This window comes from Scyliorhinus canicula, chromosome 11, assembly GCF_902713615.1.
Source record: "Scyliorhinus canicula chromosome 11, sScyCan1.1, whole genome shotgun sequence".
NCBI classification, from domain to species: Eukaryota; Metazoa; Chordata; class Chondrichthyes; order Carcharhiniformes; family Scyliorhinidae; genus Scyliorhinus; species Scyliorhinus canicula.
The window spans coordinates 109,053,982-109,066,674 of NC_052156.1; positions in this window are offsets into that span (position 1 = coordinate 109,053,982).

Consider the following 12,693-nt stretch of genomic DNA (forward strand, 5'->3'; position numbering starts at 1 on the left):
CTGTCCTGACTGCATCCCTATACTGTGTATTGGCTTTGCGTTGTTCCTGTTCAGAGTGCCTGTCTGCTGGCCTCTCTGAGATTTCTGTGGGCCGTTGCATTCCCTTGCAAAATGCCCTAACTGTCCGCAGTTGTAACATTCCTGCGACTTCTGTGGAGGCTGTTCTTTCCTTCGTTTACCCATGTGGGGTTTTGGTGTGCTCTTACTGTCTGTATATCTGCTGCAGCCTGAGCTTCTTCTGGGGTCTTAACTTTAACCTTGCCTGGGACGGATTGTTCCCAAGCGCAGGATAATCTTTTCAAAACCCATTTTTCATTATGGGCCTCTTCTGAGGGGTCATAACTGCTGTAGACATTCTGTCCTGCATCTGTGGCGTGGGAGATTATGGTGCGGGTCCATTTAACCATATTGTCGCGGGTTAAATGTGCTCGGTCTAAATTGCCAAAAACGGCAGTGAAATGAATCCACAGCCTTCCTGCGAATGCTGTGGGATGCTCTGTCCTCTTCTGCCTACACTTATTTAGGCCTTCGACTGGGTCTCCTCTGTTGTACCCTATCGCGTCTAAAATAGATGTCTGCATCTCTTCGAGGGTGCCTCCTCCAACGTTCTGTGGGTCGGGGAGAGCTGATACAACCGATGAGTCTAAACTCAACACTGTGAGCTTCACTTGCTCTCGCTCATCCAGGCCGTACATGGTAGCCTGTTGCTTCACCTTTGCGAAAAATTGGTGGGGGTCTGCAGTGGGGAGGAATGGGGTGATTTTCTCACACGCGTCCCTTAGTTGTGTTAGGGTTAAGGGGGTGGTGTAGGTGATGTTGGGTGCGCCTTCTGTGGTTGCCTTTCTTTGAGTGGTCACTGGGTTCATAGGTGCGGGTGCTACCTGATCTGTTGAGGGTTGGGGCGCTTTCCTTTTCTGTTGCACCTATGTTCCCTGAACATAGCGCTGCGCGTTTTCGCTTAATTCCTGCCAATCTGGGGCATTTTCCTCATCTAATTGGGTTCCAAATGTCTCTTGGAACCCATTCTGCACAGAAAGCAGAGATTGCAGCTGCGCAATCTGCTTCCTACACTTAGCATGATCCACTGTGCTTTGCCTTTGCTCAGTGGTGGCAGCATGGAGTGCTCTTAAAGCTGCCTTCAGGTCAGAGCATTGCCTTTGCAGTGCCTCTACCTGCTTCTCTGAATTTTCCCTTATCAGAATTGCGCGCTGCACATCCTGATCGGCTTTCTCATACTGGGATTGGGAACTGCTCAGATGGGCTAGACAAGACTGATGTGCCCTCTTGGCATCATCCACCTCTCTATCCTTCTCTGCCAGTCGTTGTCTCAAACTTAGATTCTCCTTTTCGATGTCCCTGACATCCAGTTTGCTCATCCTATTCTTTTCCTCTAATTCTTTGCGGAGCATCCGAACGACCTCCTCTGTGCCTCGCAATTGTGCCAAGCAGGACACAATTGCCATCGGCTTGCGTGCTTTACTTAAATTCTTTTTGTGAATTTGAGATAGGTTCTCCCACCAAGAATGTCCTATACTCCCGGGACCTGTCTCCTCATTCAAACAAAACTAACTCCAAAGGGGCCATCCTTTCCCTTTGAGGTACTTCCTGAGTTCCAGCTCCCATACGGGACACTGGCCTACTCTGCTACTGTTGGTCGCTGCGACCACGAACTGCTCTGGGTTCATGAGGCGTTCCATTGCCTGCATGGCCATTTTCTTCTCTCTATGCTCTCTTTAATTTGGAACGGGATAATAAGGTAATGCTTAAAATACGGGTACGGCTTTCGCTATGTTCCGATTATAAAACTCCCGATAGTTTGTCGCAACAAAATTCTCTCGGTTTAACCTTACAACCCTGTTAGTTACGCATGCAAAAACACACTTCCGAATTATGACTATTGATTTGAACTCCTTGAACACTTGTGGTTTTTTTTTTTTCTTTTCCCAATTGGATTTCTGATTCAAATTTCTGGGTTCTCTCGGTGTGGGGGGGCCACTTCTAATCGAGTCCCATCTGGATGTCGCCACTAAATGTTGCTCGTTCTGGGTGAGCGTGCTTAACACTCAACTTGACTCTGTTTCTTTATTTACCTCTGGAGTCGCCAGGTATCATTAAGATACCGCCACAAGTTTCAAGGTGAAGTTCAAAGCAATAAAACCATACACCAATTAGTAAGTTCAAACAACTGAGTTTATTATAGTACAATTATAATAACTACCCATGCACACCCTAAATAAACTAATACTTATCTCGAAGGAACTGCCGGATCAGGGAACAAGGCCTCTTGCTCTGCTCTGGTCTGCAGACTTCAGGTTGGTATAAGTTAAAAGGGGTCAGGAGTGTCTATCTCTGGTAGCGATCGTTGTGAGACACTTACTTGCTGGCGGCTGCTGTCCCAAACCTCTCTCTCCTTCAAGGTCTTCTTGGCAAAAGCTGGTCGAGGTGCTGGTCCACAGAGGAGAGCTGGTCAAGGAGAGAGGAGGGCTGGACAAGAAGAACGAACCATGTGTGGGACCTGTCTTTTATAGGTCCCAGGGATCCGCGCCCCTTTGGGCAGACTCCCTTACCTGCTCGGAATCGATTGGGTCTCTTCCCAATCGATATGTTTGAATCCCCCCCAATACTGAGGCTGTTCCTTAGCTACTGGGCGGGTTCTCAGGCTCTTTGTTTTTGAACCCCGCTGGTGCCGGGGTGTCTGCTATTCTTTACAATGTTGCAGTTACTTCCCCATTTGTGTCCATTGTCTCTGGAATCGTTCCATTAACATGCTAATTATCCCGGAGATTGCCTCATTAGTATGCGGAATGTTCGTTTCGGTGCTGTCTGCTGTCTTAGCAGACAGAATCCACATTTGCTAGGTGCAGCCTGCTGGTGCTGCAAACATTGTCCATTTTATCCTGTATGCTTTGCGTTCCTCCATTTTGTATTTAGGGAATGGCCAACTTCGGTGGCTACAGACCACAGTGTCGTGATTTATTCACAGATAGAATACACAGATGTAACATAGCGAGATATTGGGCTCGATTTAACTGAAAAAAAGGTGTGTTCTGGGCAGGATTAGCAGGGTCGCTCCCGGCGCTACCCCATTTTGTAATGGCATTTTTTTCGTGCCCTGGAGTGGGAATGCCCCACCGAGGCTGCACTCACCGTTATTTCCTCCACTGAGAAGCTCCACTGAGTGGAGCTCCTCACTGCAGAAAGAGACCGGGACGCTATTTTTAAAGATGCACGGTGTCACCACCAGTGCCAGTGTGCCACCCCGCACAGAGGGCCTTCGATCGCCTGGGAGACTCCCACCCCCCACCCCCAGGTACCATTCCTTCTGGACCCCGTTTGTGTGGATCAGGACTGAACGGCGGCCAACTGGGGTTTCCTCAGCGAGGCCAACAGATGCCGGGTGGCCGTTAGATCCGTCGTGAACATGACTAAGTGGGTTCTTCGACTCGCTTAGCCGTGCAAGACTGGGTCCCGGGTAGGCCCCAGATCGCAACATCTCGCGAGATCTGATTAGATCTCGTGAGGCTTCATAGCTGTTGGGAATCCCTGGGGAAGCCTTTCCCAGGATCTGCTGGCCACTTTGCGTCCCGGTTCCGGCAGGATACAGCCGGTAGATCGCACCCATAGAAATGCAGCGCTGGAGATCGATGCATCCATAGAAATGCAGTGCTGGAGATTGATGCACCCATAGAAATGCAGCGCTGGAGATTGATGCACCCATAGAAATGCAGTGCTGGAGATCGATGCACCCATAGAAATGCAGCGCTGGAGATCGATGCACCCATAGAAATGCAGTGCTAGAGATCGATGCACCCATAGAAATGCGCGCTGAAGATCGATGCACCCATAGAAATGCAGCGCTGGAGATCGATGCACCCATAGAAATGCAGCGCTGGAGATCGATGCACCCATAGAAATGCAGCGCTGGAAATCGATGCACCCATAGAAATGCAGCGCTGGAGATCGATGCACCCATAGAAATGCAGTGCTGGAGATTGATGCACCCATAGAAATGCAGTGCTGGAGATCGATGCACCCATAGAAATGCAGTGCTGGAGATTAGATGTGGGGCTGTTGGGAGACCGAGGGTTCTGTGATAAGATTGAGAAAGTAATCGAGGAATATGTGGGGTTCAATTGTGAGGGGGAAGTTTCGCAGGCGGTGGTTTGGGAAACTCTAATGGTGATGGTGAGGGGGGAGGTGATCTTGTTTAAGGCAGAGGTGGATAAGGGCGAGAGGGTGGAGCCTCAAAAGGTAATAGATGAGATGTTGGAGGTAGACGAGTTATGCAGAAGACGGGAATCTAGCGAAGTTGGAAAAGAGGAAGGAGTTACAGGCAAGTTTTGACCGGCTGTCCACAAGGAAGGTGGTGCGCTGATTGAGGTGGGAGCGGTTTACCAATATGGAGAGAAGGCGGGCCGTATGTTGTGAGGCCAGCTTCGGAGGGAGGCAGGGGCGAGGGAAATTGTTCAGGAGCAGGATAGGGCAGGGAAGTTGGTGGTGGCTCCAGATCAGATTAATGGAGTGTTTGAGGAGTTTTACCAGAGATTGTATATGTGGGAGCCACCTGGGGGGGGGGGGATCGGGAGATGCAGGAATTCCTGGATGGTTTGGAATACCCGAGGTTGGGGAAGGGGGATAGGGACATATTGGATGGGGCAAAGCGGAGCAGGAAATAAAAGATGTGTTTGGGAGAATGCAGTCGGGGAAGGAAGCATGGCCAGATGGGTTTCTGGTGGAGTATTACAAGAAATTTAAATATAAGTTGGCGCCGCTGATGGTGGGGATGTTTGAGGAGGCGACAGGGAAGGGGGTGTTGCCACAGACCTTGGGGCAGGCATCGATCTCCCTGTTGCTCAAGAAGAATAGGAATTCTGGAAGCACGGTGGCACAGTGGTTAGCAAAGATGTTGGCGAAGGTATTGGTTGGTAGGTTGGAGCAGGGCCTCCCGAAGATGAAAGGAGAAGATCAGACGGGGTTTGTGAAGGGGAGGCAACTCTTTCGAACATTGGGAGGGTATTGAATGTGGTTATGGCACTGGCCGAGGGGAGGGAGACAGAGTGGTTGTGGCATTGGATGCCGAGAAGGCGTTTGACCGAGTAGAGTGGGGGTATTTGATGGCAGTTCTGGAGTGGTTGGGAATGGGCCACGATTTGTAGATTGAGTAAAGCTGCTGTATAGGGAGCAGAGGGTGAGTGCCCGCACGAGTAACATGAATTAGGGATATTTTGCTCTGCACCGTGGGACCAGGCAGGGATGTCCTATGTCCCACCCTGTCGTTGGCCATCGCGTTGATTTCGGAGGTGAGGAAAGGGATAGTGTGTGGGGGGGTGGATAGAGCTTAGGGTATCTTTGTATGTGGACGACTTGATGATTGTATGTATCGGAACCGAGTGGGTCGATGGGGGGCATATTGGAGTTGCTTCGAGTACTTGGGTCTTTTTCGGGATATAAACTTAATTTAGAGAAAAGTGAATATTTTGTGGTGTCTCGGTCAGGGGGGTGGGGGACTACCATTCTGTAAGGCTCACTAGGGTGCAGGTGGCATGGGATTGTGGGATCTCTGTAAGTATAACATTACTAGTTTGGTGCGGAGGGTGAAAGCAGATCTGACAAGCTGGAATGGTCTCCCTCTGTTGCTGGCAGGTCGGGTACAGGCAATTAAAATGAACGTGTTGCTGCGATTCTTGCTTATTTTTCAGTGCCTGCCGATCTTCCTGCCAAAGGGATTTTTCAAGGAGGTTGAAAAGATAATTACCTCCTTTATATGGTTTGGGGGAGGGGGGGGGGCGGGAAACGGGGACACGGGGGGAAGGTGGCTAGATTAGGTTGTTGCAGAGAGTACGGCGGGGAGGGGGTTGGATCATCTGAATTTACTATAGTCACAGATATCTGCCGCTTTAAACCCACAGCATTTGACCAGCATCCGTTTCATGAAATAGGTTCAATGCATAGGGGGCTCTTCTCCTGATTTTTTAGCACTGTTATTCGGCAGTGATCCACACCCCTTGGCCTGGTGCTCGAGAAGCTGTTGCAACCAGAACTCAAATGCTGAGTCGTGCAGTATCGTCATGAGGTCCAGTCCAGAGGCTAAAACCAGTCGAAGATCCACGAGGAGCTGGTTTAGCACTGTGGGTTAAATAGCTGGCTTGGAATGCAGAACAATGCAAGCAGCGCAGGTTCAATTCCCATACCGGCGTCCCCGAACAGGCGGCAGAATGTGGCGACTAGGGGCTTTTCACAGTAACTTCATTGAAGCCTACTTGTAACAATAAGCGATTATCATCAATAGCAGCAGAGCTGAAATGTTGTTTCCTTCTGTGTCTTCTAATCTGCTGCCTTTTTCATTCCACCATCCACATCAAAATCCACAACATCACTTGATCTTGGTCAAAAGGCCAGATGTCACCCACCAATCAAAAATCATGGTAGACAACTACAGCAGCAGTTCTGACTGACCGAAATGACCGACAAAGGCCCCACCTGCAATAACCACAGGTTCGCACCAGCACTCACTGACGCCACTTTCGAAAGGTGGAGACAGGACGGGGAGACATTGACAGTGAGGGACCTGTACGTTGATAGGGTCATAACACTGGAAGAACTGACGCAGCGATTCCAACTAGCTAAAGGCAATAAACTCTCATATCTGCAGCTTAAAAACTTCCTACAGGAGGAGACGAGGACATACCCGCGACCACCACGACAGACACTATTAGAAGAGCTACTGGACGCAGACATCCTAGGCAGAGGGAACTGTAGTAACATCTACAAACAACTGCTAGAGAGGGCCAACACTCAACTGGACATGACAAGGAGGAAATGGGAGGAAGACTTGGGGTTCAAAATAGGGTGGGGATTCTGGAGCGAAGCACTGCACAGGGTCTCTACCTCCACATGCGTGAGACTCAACCTAACGCAGCTAAAAGTGGTACACAGAGCCCACTTTACCAGAACCCGAATGAGCAGGTTCTTCCTGGAGGTGGAGGATAGATGTGAACAGTGCCAAGGAGGCCCGGCCAACCATGCCCACATGTTCTGGGCTTGCCCCAGACTTGCTGGGTACTGGACAGGCTTCTTCGAGGCAATGTCCAAAGTGGTGGGGATGAGGGTGGAGCCATGCCCGAAAGTGGAGGTCTTGGGGTATCAGACCAGCCAAATCTCTTCATGGGGAGGAGGGTGGACGCCCTTGCCTTTGTCTCCCTGATTGCCCGCTGTAGAATCCTGCTCGGTTGGCAATCAGCAGCACCAGCTAAACTACAGACTGGTTGTCCGACCTATCGGAAGTTTTCCAAATAGAGAAAATCAAATTCACCATCCGTGGGTCGGAAGAGGTCTTCCACAAAACATGGGAGCCGTTCACCCGACTGTTCCGGGACCTGTTTGTGGCCACACATAAATAAATAAATAGCCAGTAGCCAGGGAGAAATAGCCAGGACAAAACAGAAATAGGGAAGCGAGGGAGACCGGGGGTGGGGGGGCGGGGGGGGGGGGGGGGGGGGGGGGAGCAAGGTGAGGTAGCAAAACCCAGCAAGAATGAAAGAATGGGGGGGCAGCCTTCCTCCAATCCTCTGATGGTGAATTTTATCTGTTCCAACTTGAGGAATTCCGATAAGTCGGACAGCCAGTCTGCAGCCTTGGGTGGCACTGCTGATCTCCAGCCTAGCAGGAGTCTGGCGGGAAATCAAGGAGGCAAAGACTAGGACGTCTGCCATTCTCCCCACAGAGAGCTCTAGTTGTTCCGATACCCTGACGACTGCCACTGGTGGGCATAATAATCTTTTATTCATAATAATTTTTATTATTGTCACAAGTAGGCTCACATTAACACTGCAACAAAGCCACTGTGAAAATCCCCTAGTCGCCACATTTCGACGCCTGTTCGGGCTGGTTTAGCACAGTGGCTAAAGGAGCATGGTTTGATTCCCGTACCAGCCTCCCTGGACAGGCACCGGAATGTGGCGACTAGGGGCTTTTCACAGTAACTTCATTGAAGCCTACTTGTGACAATAAGCGATTATTATTATCTCCTGAGGGAGAATTCAGAATGTGCAATTCACCTAACAGCACGTCTTTTGGGACTCGTGGGAGGAAACCGGAGCACCCGGAGGAAACCCACAGAGACACGGGGAGAACATGCAGACTCTGCACAGACAGTCACCCAAGCGGGAATCGAACCCAGGACCATGGTGCTATGAAGCAATAGTGCTTGCTACTGTGCTGCCCTAATAGACGGCTTGTGGAATGTAAGGGTCCTTCCTGTTTATTTCCTGTTGATTCCCATATTTCACCTTTTGTTTTGCGATTCCATTTTTGGTCCATGGATGATTGATGGACATCTCACTTTAAGGCAAGCAGCCTATATTTTTAATTCAAGCAGGAAGGATCTGGAAGGCTGAGCTGGTTTCAACAGAAGCTGCAGACTGGACCGCATCAGTGACGGAGAGATGGGTTGGTACTTGGTTTGATTGATAGGCTGGTGGCCAATGGATTGGTCCAAAATCTGTATCGTAACAGGTGTTGATTGGATCTGATCCCACTGGAATGCTTTGCAGAGTTGAAAGTTTGAGTTTGGTTTTAGTTATGATTCTGGCAGTACTGTGAAAGAAAGACCCAGCTAACTCGCTCCAGAAAGATCCAGCTCACTCTCTCCAGAAAGATCCAGCTCACTCTCTCCAGAAAGATCCAACTCACTCTCTCCAGAAAGATCCAGCTCACTCTCTCCAGAAAGATCCAGCTCACTCTCTCCAGAAAGATCCAGCTCCCTCTCTCCAGAAAGATCCAGCTCACTCTCTCCAGAAAGATCCAGCCAACTCGCTCCAGAAGGCCACTGCGAGGGCTGACTCTCTCTCCAGAGAAGTCTTTGGGTGCTGGTTTCCTGGAACCACAGAGCCCTGAAGACAAACCACGAACCAAAACTACAGTTTGATGAGAAATAAGGTGCCTCTACAGGGAAAGCTGTGAATAATGCATTTCCAAATTACAGAGAAGATTATTACAGGCTGCAAACCAAAGACTTTATAATCTACAAGCTTTCTGTGAAGAAAGTGTGCTATAGAACCATAATCTGAAATTGAGACTTTCTTCCTTCCACTTATGATTTTTACCCCTTTCCACCCCACCGTGTTTGTCTGCTTTGTGTTTGTGCATATAGAAGGTGGGGGAGGGAGGCAAGTTAAAGTGGGCGTTAGGTATTAGCTTATTGTTAACCAGTTGTAATTACTGCATGTTACACTATAGTTCATGTTGCAAAGAAACAGTAATTGTGTTTACATTTACAAACCCAGTGACTGTGATTATTGGGCAGCCAAGGGCCAAAGACTTTGAGTATTTTTATAAGAATGACTGGTTAATTCACTTGTGTGTGACTCCGGGACACGTGGGGCTGGAATTGACCACGCATTAGCCCAGAGTGTTGTGTCTTAATCTTTCTGGACGATTGGAAATGAAAAGTGTATTTAAAAATCAGATCAATTGCTGCTTGTACAGATACATTCTCTCCGTTCCCCCGTTTGGCAGCCTTTTTGATTCTTTCTCCTTTCTCCCTGCCCAGCAGACTCACCGCCCCCATCATGCCATATTTGCAGGCCTCAGGCCTCAGAAATCTGTTTTCTCCAACAATTGCTGCAGACGAGCTGACTAGTGATATTAGCAACAGCAAAGGTGGGAGAGAAACAGCCTTTGAAAGGAAGAGCAATTCTTTGAAGAATCTTCAAATTCTCTAACCAACAGTAAGTAGTGAATGGGCCTGGTACAAAGGCCTGGCGCGGTGGCCTATGAGCCGTGTTTTGGACAAGCCTGCTCTACCTCACAATCTGGGCAGTACTGTTTCCCCAGTCCCGCATTAACCCTTACAGTCCTGAAAACCCTAATGCGATAACACTTTGGACTGGCAGCTTGCAAGGCTGTTTCATAGGGCAGTGTCAACAAGTTGATGTAGGTCTGGAGTGACAGATAGGCCAGACAGGGCAATGGTGGCAGATTTCTAACCCCAAAGGGCATTTTGCTTTTTACAGTAATCCACTAGTTTCATGCTGACCAGTACTGGTGCGAGCTTATTTTTATAAAACAAATCAAAATTTTATGTCAATAGGAATTGTTAGTCCAAACCGCCAAGTTTATGAGCCCAGTCATATAACGACAATGCTACTCCAATTAAGGGGCAATTTAGCATGTTCAATCCACCTACCTTGCACATCTTTGGGTTGTGGGGGCGAAACCCACGCAAACACAGGGAGAATGTGCAAACTCCACACGGACAGTGACCCAGAGCCGGGATCGAACCTGGGACCTCGGCGCCGTGAGACTGCAGTGCTACCACTGCGCCACCGTGCTGCCCCTAGATAGTCTTTAATAATTGTTACCTGACGACTGGGCTTTTTATTCTCACTGGGGTTTCACTTGTCTCCTCGCACCAAAACAATACAAAACTATGCACCCCCATGAGCCGGTGTTCCATGTTGGGATACCATTGCAAATAACATTAGCATGCTTTGTGATACAGTGGTAAACAAGAGGTGTGAGTGGCCCTGCAAGTCCTTGACCTCGACATTGGACCTAATGAAGTCTCAATGGCATCGGGTGTAACATAGACAAGGAAACCTCATGCTGATGTCAACCTACCACCCTATTTTGAATCATGTTGAGCATCATTTGGACAAAGTGCTGAGCGTAGCAAGGACACAGAATGTACACTGGATGGGAGACTTCAATGCCCATCAAAAATGTGGCTAGTAAGCAGCACTTACGCAGCAATAACTTGCTCACTAACGCTCAATTGGGTTCCACCAGGACCATTCGACTTTGATCTCATTGCAGTCTTAGCCTAAACATGACCGAAGAGCTGATTTCTTTGATGTGGTGAGAATAACTGACCTTTAGATCAAGGCAACAAATAATTGACTGTGTCATCAAAGACCCAAGCAAAATCGAAGTCGATGAGAATCATAAGAAAACTCTCTATTGGTTGGAGTCATGCCAGCACAAAGGAAAGCAGTTGTGGCAATTAGAGATTAATCATCTCAACCCCAAGACTTTGTTGTAGGAATTCCTTAGGGATATGTCTGAAGCCCAACTGTGCTATATCATTGGCTTTCCCTCTTTTATGTTGTTAGATGTGGTGATATTTGCTGCTGTTTGCAATGATCATTTTCATTCTGACTTCCCAGGTAATAAAGCAGTCTGTGCCCGCATGCAGCAAGGTTCGGACAACTTTCAGGCTTGGGCTAATAAGTAACAAGTCACATTAGTGACACACAAGTGCCAGGCAATGGCCATCTCCAACGAGAGACGGTGAAACTATCTCCCCGTGGCAATCAACAAAATTACCACAACTGAATCTCTCACTATCAACATCCTGGATGCTTACCATTGACCAGGAACGTAACTGGGTCAGCCGAATAAATATTGTGGCTGCAAGAGCAGATCAGTGACTGGATATATTCTGTGGCGAGTGACTCACCATCTGACTTACTAACTAAAAACCTGCCCACTATCTACAAAGCACATGTCAGGAGTGTAATGGAATACTTTCCATTTGCCTGGATGATTGCAGCTCAACAAAACTCGAGAAGCTCTGCACCGTCCAAAACACACCACTCGGTTGACACCCCATCCAGCACTATATCACGTTCCTTCATCATTGCTGCATCAGAATGATGGAATTCAGTACCTGACAGAACTGTGGAAGCACCTGCAGCACACAGGTTACAGAAGGTTTACCAGACTAATACCAGGAACGGGCGGGTGTCTTACGAGGAAAGGTTGCAGAGGTTAGGTTTGTATTCACAAGAGTTTAGAAGAGTTACAGGCCACTTGATCGAAACCTTTAAGGTCCTGAGGGGTATTGAGAGGGTGGATGTGGAGAGTATGTTTCTTCTTGTTGGAGAACCTAGAACCAGGGTGACTGTTTCAGAAAAGGGGTCACTCATTTAAGATAAGATGATGAGAATTTATTTCTCTCAGAGCGTTATGAATCTCTGGAACTCTCTTCCTCCAAGTCAGTGGAAACAGAATCTGTGAATATTTTAAAGGCAGAGCTGGATAGATTCTTGATTAACAAGCAGGTGAAAGGTTATCAGGCTTAAGCAGAAATGTGGGGTTGAGGTTACAAATAGATCAGTCATGATCTTATTGGATGGCAGAGCAGGTTCGAGAGGTTGAGTGTCCTCCTCCTGCTCCTAATTTGCATGTTTATATGTTCAAGATGGTGGCCCACTATCACTTTCTGAAGGACATTTAGGGTTGGGCAAAAGATTCAGTTCTTGCCAGTGAAGCCAACATCCCATGACCACATTTTTAGCTATAGTGAAATATGCTGCCTGTGTTGTTACAAACAGCAACAACTATTTTAAAAACTACCTAGGCATAAATCTAAATTCTGGGCTTCTCTTTAAGCAATACTGATCCAGTCTTTTCCAGCTTTACTGACTATATCCGGCTAAATCTTCCCTTCTAAGTCACAACACTGTGTTAGTGTGTTTTCTGCACGCTGAGGTGGTCGATTTTGTCATGATGATGCAGGTTTATTTTTTAAGTCAATGAAAGATACATGTCAGAACCAGCAATGACTCATTTTGTCTGTCCATCATCCTGGCATTTGTGAAAACCCAATACTTAAGAGTTGATTAAATGTCAAGGTCAAAAAGTGAGAAATTTGCATTAGCAGTTTCTCCAAAAGCAGATAGACAGTTACAT